General features: G+C 43.1%; 1 non-coding gene across 1 annotated transcript; it reads right to left on the reverse strand.

Annotated features, from left to right (window-relative positions):
• Positions 1-755: 755 nt before the first annotated feature.
• On the reverse strand, positions 756-898 carry LOC114815581. Its single transcript, XR_003763381.1, has one exon. It is a non-coding gene; the product is annotated as a small nucleolar RNA SNORA7 (small nucleolar RNA).
• Positions 899-9,300: the final 8,402 nt, after the last annotated feature.

Genomic DNA, 9,300 nt, shown 5'->3' on the forward strand with positions numbered 1-9,300 from the left:
AAGTCACAAAATTCTAAACCTATTTGTCCTAAAAATATTCAAACACATCCAAGGTCTTCCAAGTATTCTAGCAATGGGAGTCAACTGGGAAAAAAAAAACCCACAAAAGGGCTTACTTCGTTTGATTTTTCTTACCATTCTCTTCGGGGAAAGAGATTTCAGATTCTAAACGTTCTGCAGTTTAAACAAATGTAGATCTGACGGCACTTTCTGAATGCTGAGCCAGCAGAGGGAGCCAGAGAATCCTAGCAAGCTTTCTCTTCCCAAGGATAGGGCTGGGTTTGGGGTTGGGCCTGGGTGAGTAGGTGGTAGAATAAAGTTCGTCTGTCTTGGAAAGGAATGAAGAGCTCTAGGATAAAGGTAGGAAGATATATTGTCCAAGGAAAACATGGAAACGTGTATTTTAAACTTTGTGAAAATTTTCTGTGGGAAAGACGGTTAAAAATAATCACCACCATCCCCCAAATCTTTCACAACAGCAATATTTTAGTGAAGAACAGTTGTTAGACTCTCCTGGGGCATAGTTTGTTGTTGTTTTTGACTCATGCTGTCGAGTCATGTCCGATCCATAGTGGCACCATGGACACATCTCTCCCAGATGCCCTACCTTCATCTACAACCGCTCTGGTAGTGAATCCATAGAGTTTTCTCGGTAAAAATGCAGAAGTGGTTTACCATTGCCTCCTTCCGGGCAACCAGAGTCTCCGCCTTCGACTCTCTCCCATGTCGCTGCTGCCCGGCACGGGTGAGTTTTGACTTGTAGCAGATTGCTTTTCACTCACTAGCCACTGCCCGAGCTAGGAATGGAATGGGATGGTCAGGCCTCTGCTTGACTCTCTCTCCCATAGTCAAGACTGGTAGAGTACTGGAAACTCTCCAGGTGCGACCCTAAGAGATGAAGGGTGTAGTTACTTAGTGGGAAAAGTGTATCCAGATTAGGTTGTAGTAATTCTCCCAGGTCACTAGGGTCCTGAGAAATAATTTACTCACTCTGTGGTTTAGTAGTCATAAAGTAGCTTAGCCCCTGAGAGAATCAGGCTCAACACAAATCAACGTCTTTATCCAATTCTTGGCATGGGATCACAAAGGAAAATCATGATCCAAGCAGTAAAAGAAAAACATAAATTTATAATATTTAAAGGAAACCTGAAATAGAAATCTCTTTCATAATTGGCTGTTACTGTAGATTTGCTCCTGAAGATTCAGTCAACCCCTGACATACCATTTAATAATGAGAAACCCTCTAAAGGCTCTGTCCTTTAAGACGAGTATTCATCTTTGACAAACAGGAATTTAATTTCATCTTCCAAATGCCATATAGCAATGCGGAACTCTTGGAGAAAAACAGAATATTCTCATTCGGAAGGTTAGATCGTATAATTCAACTAAAAATATTTCTCCTGGAAGGCGGTTGGACAATAACCGTACGCCTTCCCTGTGGACAAGGCAGTCGCCATTCTTTGCTTTCCTTTTATCCAGTTTGAATGAAGTATTTTAAATCATGTTGATTCTAACTAGGGCAGCTCTCTGCTTCTGTCGAGAAACTGGAAGAATAGTGAATGCTTTCCAAGGCCAAAATGAATTAGCCACTGCAGTTTTTCTAATAGTTAATTCCCACTGAGAGGAGACAACCACTTTTCTCTCCAGAGGAAGGAAGAACACAACGAAGGCATAAAGTCCCAAGAAATATTTCACAAAAAAGATCATGAAGAATCAATCAATCAATGGCATTGATCCAACACTTACTATGTGCAGAGCACTGAGCCAAGCACTTGGGAAAGTTCAGTACAAAAGAGTTCTAGTCATGATCCTTGTCCACAAGGAGCTTATAATATAGAAGGAGAGAATAACATTTAAATAAATTGCAGATAGGGAAAATAGTGGAGAATAAGGAGAGGTACATAATTGCTGTGGGGCTGGAGTGTAGTGTCTACTACACTTAAGTGTCTAGGGTTCTCAGCGGGGAGGGTGGATAAGGGAAATGAGGGCTTAGTCAGGGAAGCCCTCTTGGAGGAGACATGATCATAGGAAACGTTTGAAGGTGGAGAGAGTGGTGGACTGTTGGTTACAAAGAAGGAGTGAATTGCAGGGCATAGGGAGGATATGGGCAAGGGGGCGGCGGAAGGATAGATGAGATGGAGATACAGAAACTAGATGGGCGTTAGTTAAGTGGAGTGTGTGGGTTCGATTGTAGTAGACCATCAGTGAGGTAAAGTTGGAGGGGGTGAGCTGCTTAAGTGCTTTAAAGCCGATAGTAAGGAGTTTTTATTTGATGTGGACATGGATGAGCAACCATTGGAGGTTTTTGAGGAGAGCAGAAAGTTGGACTGAGCTTTTTTTTTGTTTAGAAAACTGATCTGAGCAGCCCAGTGAAGTATGGACTGGAGAAAGGAGAGATAGGAGGCTGGAACATCCTTTGTGTTGGGGATAGACATCTTCCAGTTTTGTTTAGTAATTTGAATAGTATTTTCCTAGCCTCATATCCTTTCATTTGAACTTTTCTTCCACTCAGCTTCATGCCAGTATTTGCTCAGATATAGCATCTCCTCCTTGTTCATCGTAACAATTGAGTTGCTGAAAAAGATTTAAAATGATGGCAGATTCAATTGGAAGCACTATTGACAATAAGACAATGATAAAGTCAATGAAAACGATTTAGAATGGTGGTAAGCTGAGTGGGGAATGCTACTGATAATAAGTCACCAGTGAGCCTGGGAGTCTTGACATAGCACCATGGCTGACAACAAGGAGAAGCACTTTATGTGTGTGCCACTTAAAGCATTTTTCCTTGAAGTCGTTTGATAAGGCAGACATTTAAAATCACTCCCCTTTCACCAACAAATCAAAAACACTCCATTTCAAATGGTAACTCCATTCTGAAAATTAAGAAGCTACTTGGCCAACAATAGTCGACTGCCATGAACTTTTGAAGATGCTATTAGATTATTCAAAGTAAACAGTTTAGACACATTTGGCTCTGCTACGCTTCAGGGTTTGGCTTTGAAATGAGCAAACATATACACCGCAAGCACTCACCAAAAAGGTCATGTAGGAAAATACTATTTTTTAAAACAATATGGATTAAAAATTGAAATAAGGATGCATCCTTTTATTTTGTTTTAAAAATGTTTAGTTCTTTTTTTTATCAAATATTATAGTAGGTTGGAACAGGCTTTTAGAGATCACAGAGGTTTGTTGTGGCAAAGAAACTTGACACTTCAGCAAGTGAGAAACCCCCAGTCTGTGTTTTCAAGGAGAGAATGCTCTGAGATTGACCAAAGCCAAAGAAAAGCATATTACGCTGTTGTCAGAAAAAACATATCATTAGCTTCGGAGACAACTTAAAAAAAAATCATTGATTTTCATCAGAATCAATTTTTGTCATCAGCGTCACCATCCGCTAGACTGTAAGCTTGTCTTCTAGACTTTAAGCTTATTGTGGGCAGAGAATTTGTCTGTTATACTGTTATATTGTTAGAGGAGCAGTATAGCTCAATGGAAAGAGCACGGACTTGGGAGTCGGAGGTCATGCTTTCTAATCCTGGCTCTGCAACCCATCAGCTTTGTGACTCTGGGCAAGTCACTTGACTTCTCTGTGCCTCATTTACCGCATCTGTAAAATGGAGATTAAGACTGTGAGCCCCATGTGGGATAACCTGATTACCTTGTATCTACCCCAGTGCTTAGAACAGTGCTCGACACATAGTAAGTGCTTAACAAATGTCATTATTATTATTATTATTGTTATATTGTACTCTTCCAAGCACTTAGTACAGTGCTCTGCACACAGTAAGTGCTCAATGAATACGACTGAGTGACTGATGTCTTCATCATCTTAATCATCATCGTCGATGATATTTATTGAGTGCTTTCTACCTGCAGATCACTGCGCTAAAGTCTTGGGAGAAAAAATACTACATAGTTGGCAGATATGTTCCCTGCCCACCACAAGCTTACATTTTAGAGGGGGAGACAGGCATTAACATAAATAAATAATTTATAATATATAATTTACACATGTGTACATAAATGATGTACATAAGTCTTTTTAAATGTGACCAAACTTGAGCTTCTACCCCAAACTGCAGTTTCATTTTATATTTTTTATTTGACATGAATCCAAAGATAAATCAAAGTGGATTAGTCAAAACACCCCATCAACATGAAATTCTCCCAACCTTCCCTGCCTCTATACAGTCACTGGAGCTTCTTTCTGGGTACTTTGGGCATGGAAAGACCTTTTATCTTCTGACCTTGCAGTGTTTTCCTGCTGTTTCTTCCCTATCAAATGGAAGAGGCTTAAAGCTTTTAAAGACTATGTCTCTTTATCTGCCAGCTTTCCAGGCTCCTAGGTGTTTAAGGTAGGCTGGTGGAAGCAGGAGCAGAGTAAGTTGCTGACTGTCCAACAGGAGTAGTCATAGATGGCCAGACCTGTTAAGTTTCAGAAGATCTCAGCCACTGAGTGAAACCGTCCAACAAGGCATTGTTGAAGAAAGTGAGCATACTCAGCAGCCTCAGGAACCAAGGGGTTGGTTGAATCATTTGATCATTCAATGATATTTATTGAACACTTACTGTATACAGAGCACTGTACTAAGCACTTGTGAGAGTACATTATGCCAAAGCTGGTAGAAAATTCCCTGCCCACAACAAGCTTACAATTTCAAGGAGACAGACATTGTCTGCCCATTGTTGTGGGCAGGGAATTTGTTAAATAAATAACAAATAAATAAATAGGTACCTAATTGCAGTGGGGCTAAGGGAGGGCTGAAAAAAGGGTGGAAATACAAGGGCAAGGATGATGCAGAAAGGAACGGGAGAAGAGAAAATGAGGGCCTAGTTGGGAAAGGCCTCTTAGAGGAGATGTGCCTTCACTAACGCCTTGAAGGTGGGGAGGGTGATCATCTGTCAGATATTAAGAGGGAAGGCGTTCCAGGCCAGAGGCAGGACATGGACGAGAGGTTAGAGGCAAGATAACTGAAATTAAGTTCTAGAAAGTTGGTTAGAATTAGAGGAGCAAAGTGTGTGGGCTGGGTTGTAGTAAGAAACCAGAGAGGTAAGGTAGGAGAGGGCAAAGTTCTTGAATGCTTTTAACCCGCTGGAAAGATGCTTCTTTTTAATGAGGAAGTAGATGGACAGTCATTGAAGATAATTGAGGAGTGGGGAAACATTGCCTGAACGTTTTTTGTAGAAAAATGATCTGGGAAGCAGAAGTATGGATTGAAGTGGGGAGAGATGGAGGCAGGGTGGTCAGCAAGAAGGCTGATGCAGTAATCAAGGTGAGATTGGATAAGTGCTTGGATTAATGTGGTAGCATTTGGATGGAGAGGAAAGGGTGTATTTTATTGATGTTGTGAGAGTTGAAGAGAGAATTAATCAATCAGTCATTCATTCAATCATTTCATAAACCATCAGTCTGCTAGACTGTAAATTCACTGAGGGCAGGGAACATGTCTACTAACTCTGTTGTAGTATATTTTCCCAAGTGCTTAGTATGGAATTTTGTTGCATTGTACTCTGCCAAGTGCTTAGTACAATGCTCTGCACATAGCACTCAGTGAATACCATTGATGATGATGACAGTGATGATGATTCTTACCTCAGCGCCCTTCTCTCCTTCTCCATCCCAGCCTGCACATTCCCCTCCTCTGGTGCCCACCTTCTCACTGTGCCTCATTCTCACCTGTCCTGCCGTCGACCCCTGGCCCATGTCCTACCTCTGGCCTGGAATGCCCTCCCTCCTCACAACTACCAAACTAGCCCACTTTCCCCCTTCCAAGCCTTACTGAAAACTCACCTCCTTCAGGAGGCCTTCCCAGACTAAACCTTCCTTTTCCTCTGCTCCTCCTCCCCCTCCGTTGCCTTGACTCGTTCCTTTGCTCTACTCCCATCCCTGCACCACAGCATTTGTGAATATATATACATATTTACAATTATAATTCTATTTGTTTTTATTAATGATGTTTATATATCTATAATTTTATTTATAATAATAATATTGATAGCATATGTTAACCGCTTACTATATGCACAACACTGTTCTAAGTGCTGGGGAGGATACAAGGTGATCAGGATGTCCCACATGGGGCTCACAGTCTTAATGTCCATTTTACAGATGAGGTAACTGAGGCCCAGAGAAAAGTGACTTGCCCAAAGTCACACAGCTGACAAGCTGCAGAGCTGGGATTTGAACCCATGACCTCTGACTTCCCAGCCTGTGCTCTTTCCAATGAGCCACGATGCTACTGATGCACGTTTACTTGTTTTGATGTCTGCTTGTCCCCTTCTAGACTGTGAGCCTGCTGTGGGCAGAGATTGTCTCTGTTGCTGAATTGTACTTCCCGAGCACTTAGTACAGTGTTCTGCACACATTAAGCGCTCAATAAATACGATTGAATGAATGAATGAATGGTGGTGGTACTTACTGAGCACTTGGTATATGTGCAGAGCACTGTACCAGGTGCTGGGGAAAGTAAAATACAGTTGAGTTGGTAGACATGATCCCTGCCTAAAAGGAGCTTACATTCTACGGAGGGAGGCAGACTGTAAAATAGATAGACTCGCTCCCTTTGCTCTATCCCCCACCCCCACTGCACTTGCGTATATATGTACATATCTATAATTCTATTTATTTATATCAATGCCATTTACTTGTTTTGATGTCTGTCTCTCCCTTTCTAGACTGTGAGCCCACTGTGGGCAGGGATTGTCTCTCTTTGTTGCTGAATTGTACTTTCCAAGTGCCTAGTACAGTGTTCTGTACACAGTTAGTGCTCAATAAATACAATTGAATGAATGAATGAATGAATGAATGAAAGATTAGGAATAGGGGAACTAATAGAGTATAAGGATATGAATATAAGTACCATGGGGCTGGGGTGAATATCAGAGTACTTAAGGGGTACACAGACAAATCACCTTCCCCTTCCTACACACCTCTCTACTCTTCCACTGCAGTCCAGCCGGCACAGTTTGCTTCTCTATTGTCAACCTACTCACTGTTCTTTGATCTTGTCTGTCGCACTTCTGACCTCTCACCCACATCCTGTCTCTGGCCTAGAATGGTCTCTCTCTTCATATCCGAAAAACAATTAGTTTCCCCACCTTCAAAGGCTTTTCGAAAGCCCATCTCCTCCAAGAGGCCTTCCCTGACTAAGCCCTCCTCTCCTCTTCTCCCACTCCCTTCTGTGTCATTCTGTCTTGCTTCCTTTATTCATCCCCCCTCCCAGCCCCACAGCACTTATGTACACATCCGTCATTTTATTTATATTAAAGTCTGTCTTCCTCTCTAGGGTGTAAACTGATTGTGCAGGGAATGTGTCTGTTATATTGTTACACTGTACTCTCCCATGAGCTTAGTACAGTGCTCTGCACACAGTAAGCGCTCAATAAATACACTTGACTGACTGAGAGAGGAAATCATCTGCATCAGAGAAGCAGCATGGCTCAGTGGAAAGAGCCTGGGTTTCAGAGTCAGAGGTCATGAGTTCGACTCCCCGCTCTGCCACTTGTCAACCGTGTGACTGTGAGCAAGTCACTTAACTTCTTTGTGCCTCAGTTCCCTCATCTGTAAAATGGGGATTAAAAGTGTGTGAGCCCCACTTGGGACAACCTGATTGCCCTGTATCTCCCCCGGCGCTTAGAACAGTGCTCGGCACCTAGTAAGCGCTTAACAAATACCAACATTATTATTATTATTATCATCTAGGGTTCCCCTCCCCTTCTGGGAATCATTTTGGTGATGAAGCCACTGCAGCTCCAGTGCTCACTTCTCTAGACACGCCTCCCTGCACTGAGCCCAGGAACCATTAGAATACTGTAATAGCCTCAGTTTAAGGGGCAGAACTAGAGCAGTAGAAGCAGCCGCAGCAGGGTAGCTCCATGTTTCAAAGTTTTCTATGACTAACTCTGTACCATGAAGGGCCAGGTTTCCTGGGGTCAAACAATTCCTCGCCCTCAGAGCCCCTGGGGGAAACAAAAGCAGGAAGATCTCCACTGGACCTTCACTCTTGCCTTCAGGGAAGGACAGAAATCTGGAAACCATGGCCTCTTTAAATTATTGACTTGGAAGGGCCAGCTGTCTGGGGGACTCAATTCTGCAAAGCAGGTCAGGAGGCTTTCTGTCAGTCAGCCAGTCAGTCAACTATATTTATTGAATACTTTCTGTGTGCAAAGCACTGTACTAAGAGTTTGGGAAAGTTCAATATTACAATAAATAGACACATGCCCTACCCACAGTGAGCTTACTGTCTAGAGGCTGGGAGACTGGGACAGGATTTCAGGAAATTTGGTTGGTAAATTAAAGTCATCACGACCTTTTTGAAATAATTATGGGCTCTTGGTCTGCTAAGAGCTACATGTCATGACCCCCCCCCCCCATCAGTTTGTTCCCATCCAACCCCTTCCTGTCATCATGCCTTCCCTCCTCCTGCACCCCCTGCTATCCCCCACAACAGCCTCAGTCGAATGTGGTTTGTGGACCCCCCTCTCCATCATGAGAAACCTTCCCTTCATCCTTGATCTGACCCAGTTCACTGCTCTTTCTCACCGTCATTGAAACCTGGCTCTCCCCAGATGACACTGTCTCCTTTGCTGCTTTCTTATTCATTTGATCATATTTACTTAGCACTTACTGTGTGCAGAACACTGTACTAAGCGCATAGGAGAGTAGTCTCCAGATGGACCTCATCTTTTCCCCATTCCCTAAGACTCACTGGAGAAGAGGAAGGAGTTGTCTTCCTTCGCCATCTCCAGTGACCCTTTTGCACCTTCACACCTTCTCAATCCCTCTCATCTGTCTTTACCAGCCAGTCACAGCCATCTACTGCCCCACAGGCCCCACCTACAACTTTCTGAACCATTTTGATTCCTTTTTCACATTGTTTCTCTCTTTCTCCATCCCTACTTTGATCACTGGGGACGTTCTTGATGAACCTTCTGCTCCTGCTTTCTATCAATCCTCAACTCCTCTGACCTGCTCCACCCCACCTCACCCACTCACCAACTAGGATACACATTTGGTATCCTCCTCTCTAGTCATTGTACAATCCCTTCCCTCCCCAACTCTGAATCACTTTATCCAACCCCGACATCCTCATCTGCCTTCTCTCCTACACAATTCCTTTCTTTTCCACCATAGAGACCTTCAATCTCTTGGTCCACTCACTCCAATTTTCTAGTCATCGTGCCCCATATGATCTTGCTGCTCAAATTGCTGCTCTCAACACCGCCCTCTCCACTGAACTCACTTCACTCACTCCCCTATCTCTCCACCTATCTCATCCCACTAACCCCCAACCC

This window comes from Ornithorhynchus anatinus, chromosome 1 (assembly GCF_004115215.2).
Source record: "Ornithorhynchus anatinus isolate Pmale09 chromosome 1, mOrnAna1.pri.v4, whole genome shotgun sequence".
NCBI classification, from domain to species: Eukaryota; Metazoa; Chordata; class Mammalia; order Monotremata; family Ornithorhynchidae; genus Ornithorhynchus; species Ornithorhynchus anatinus.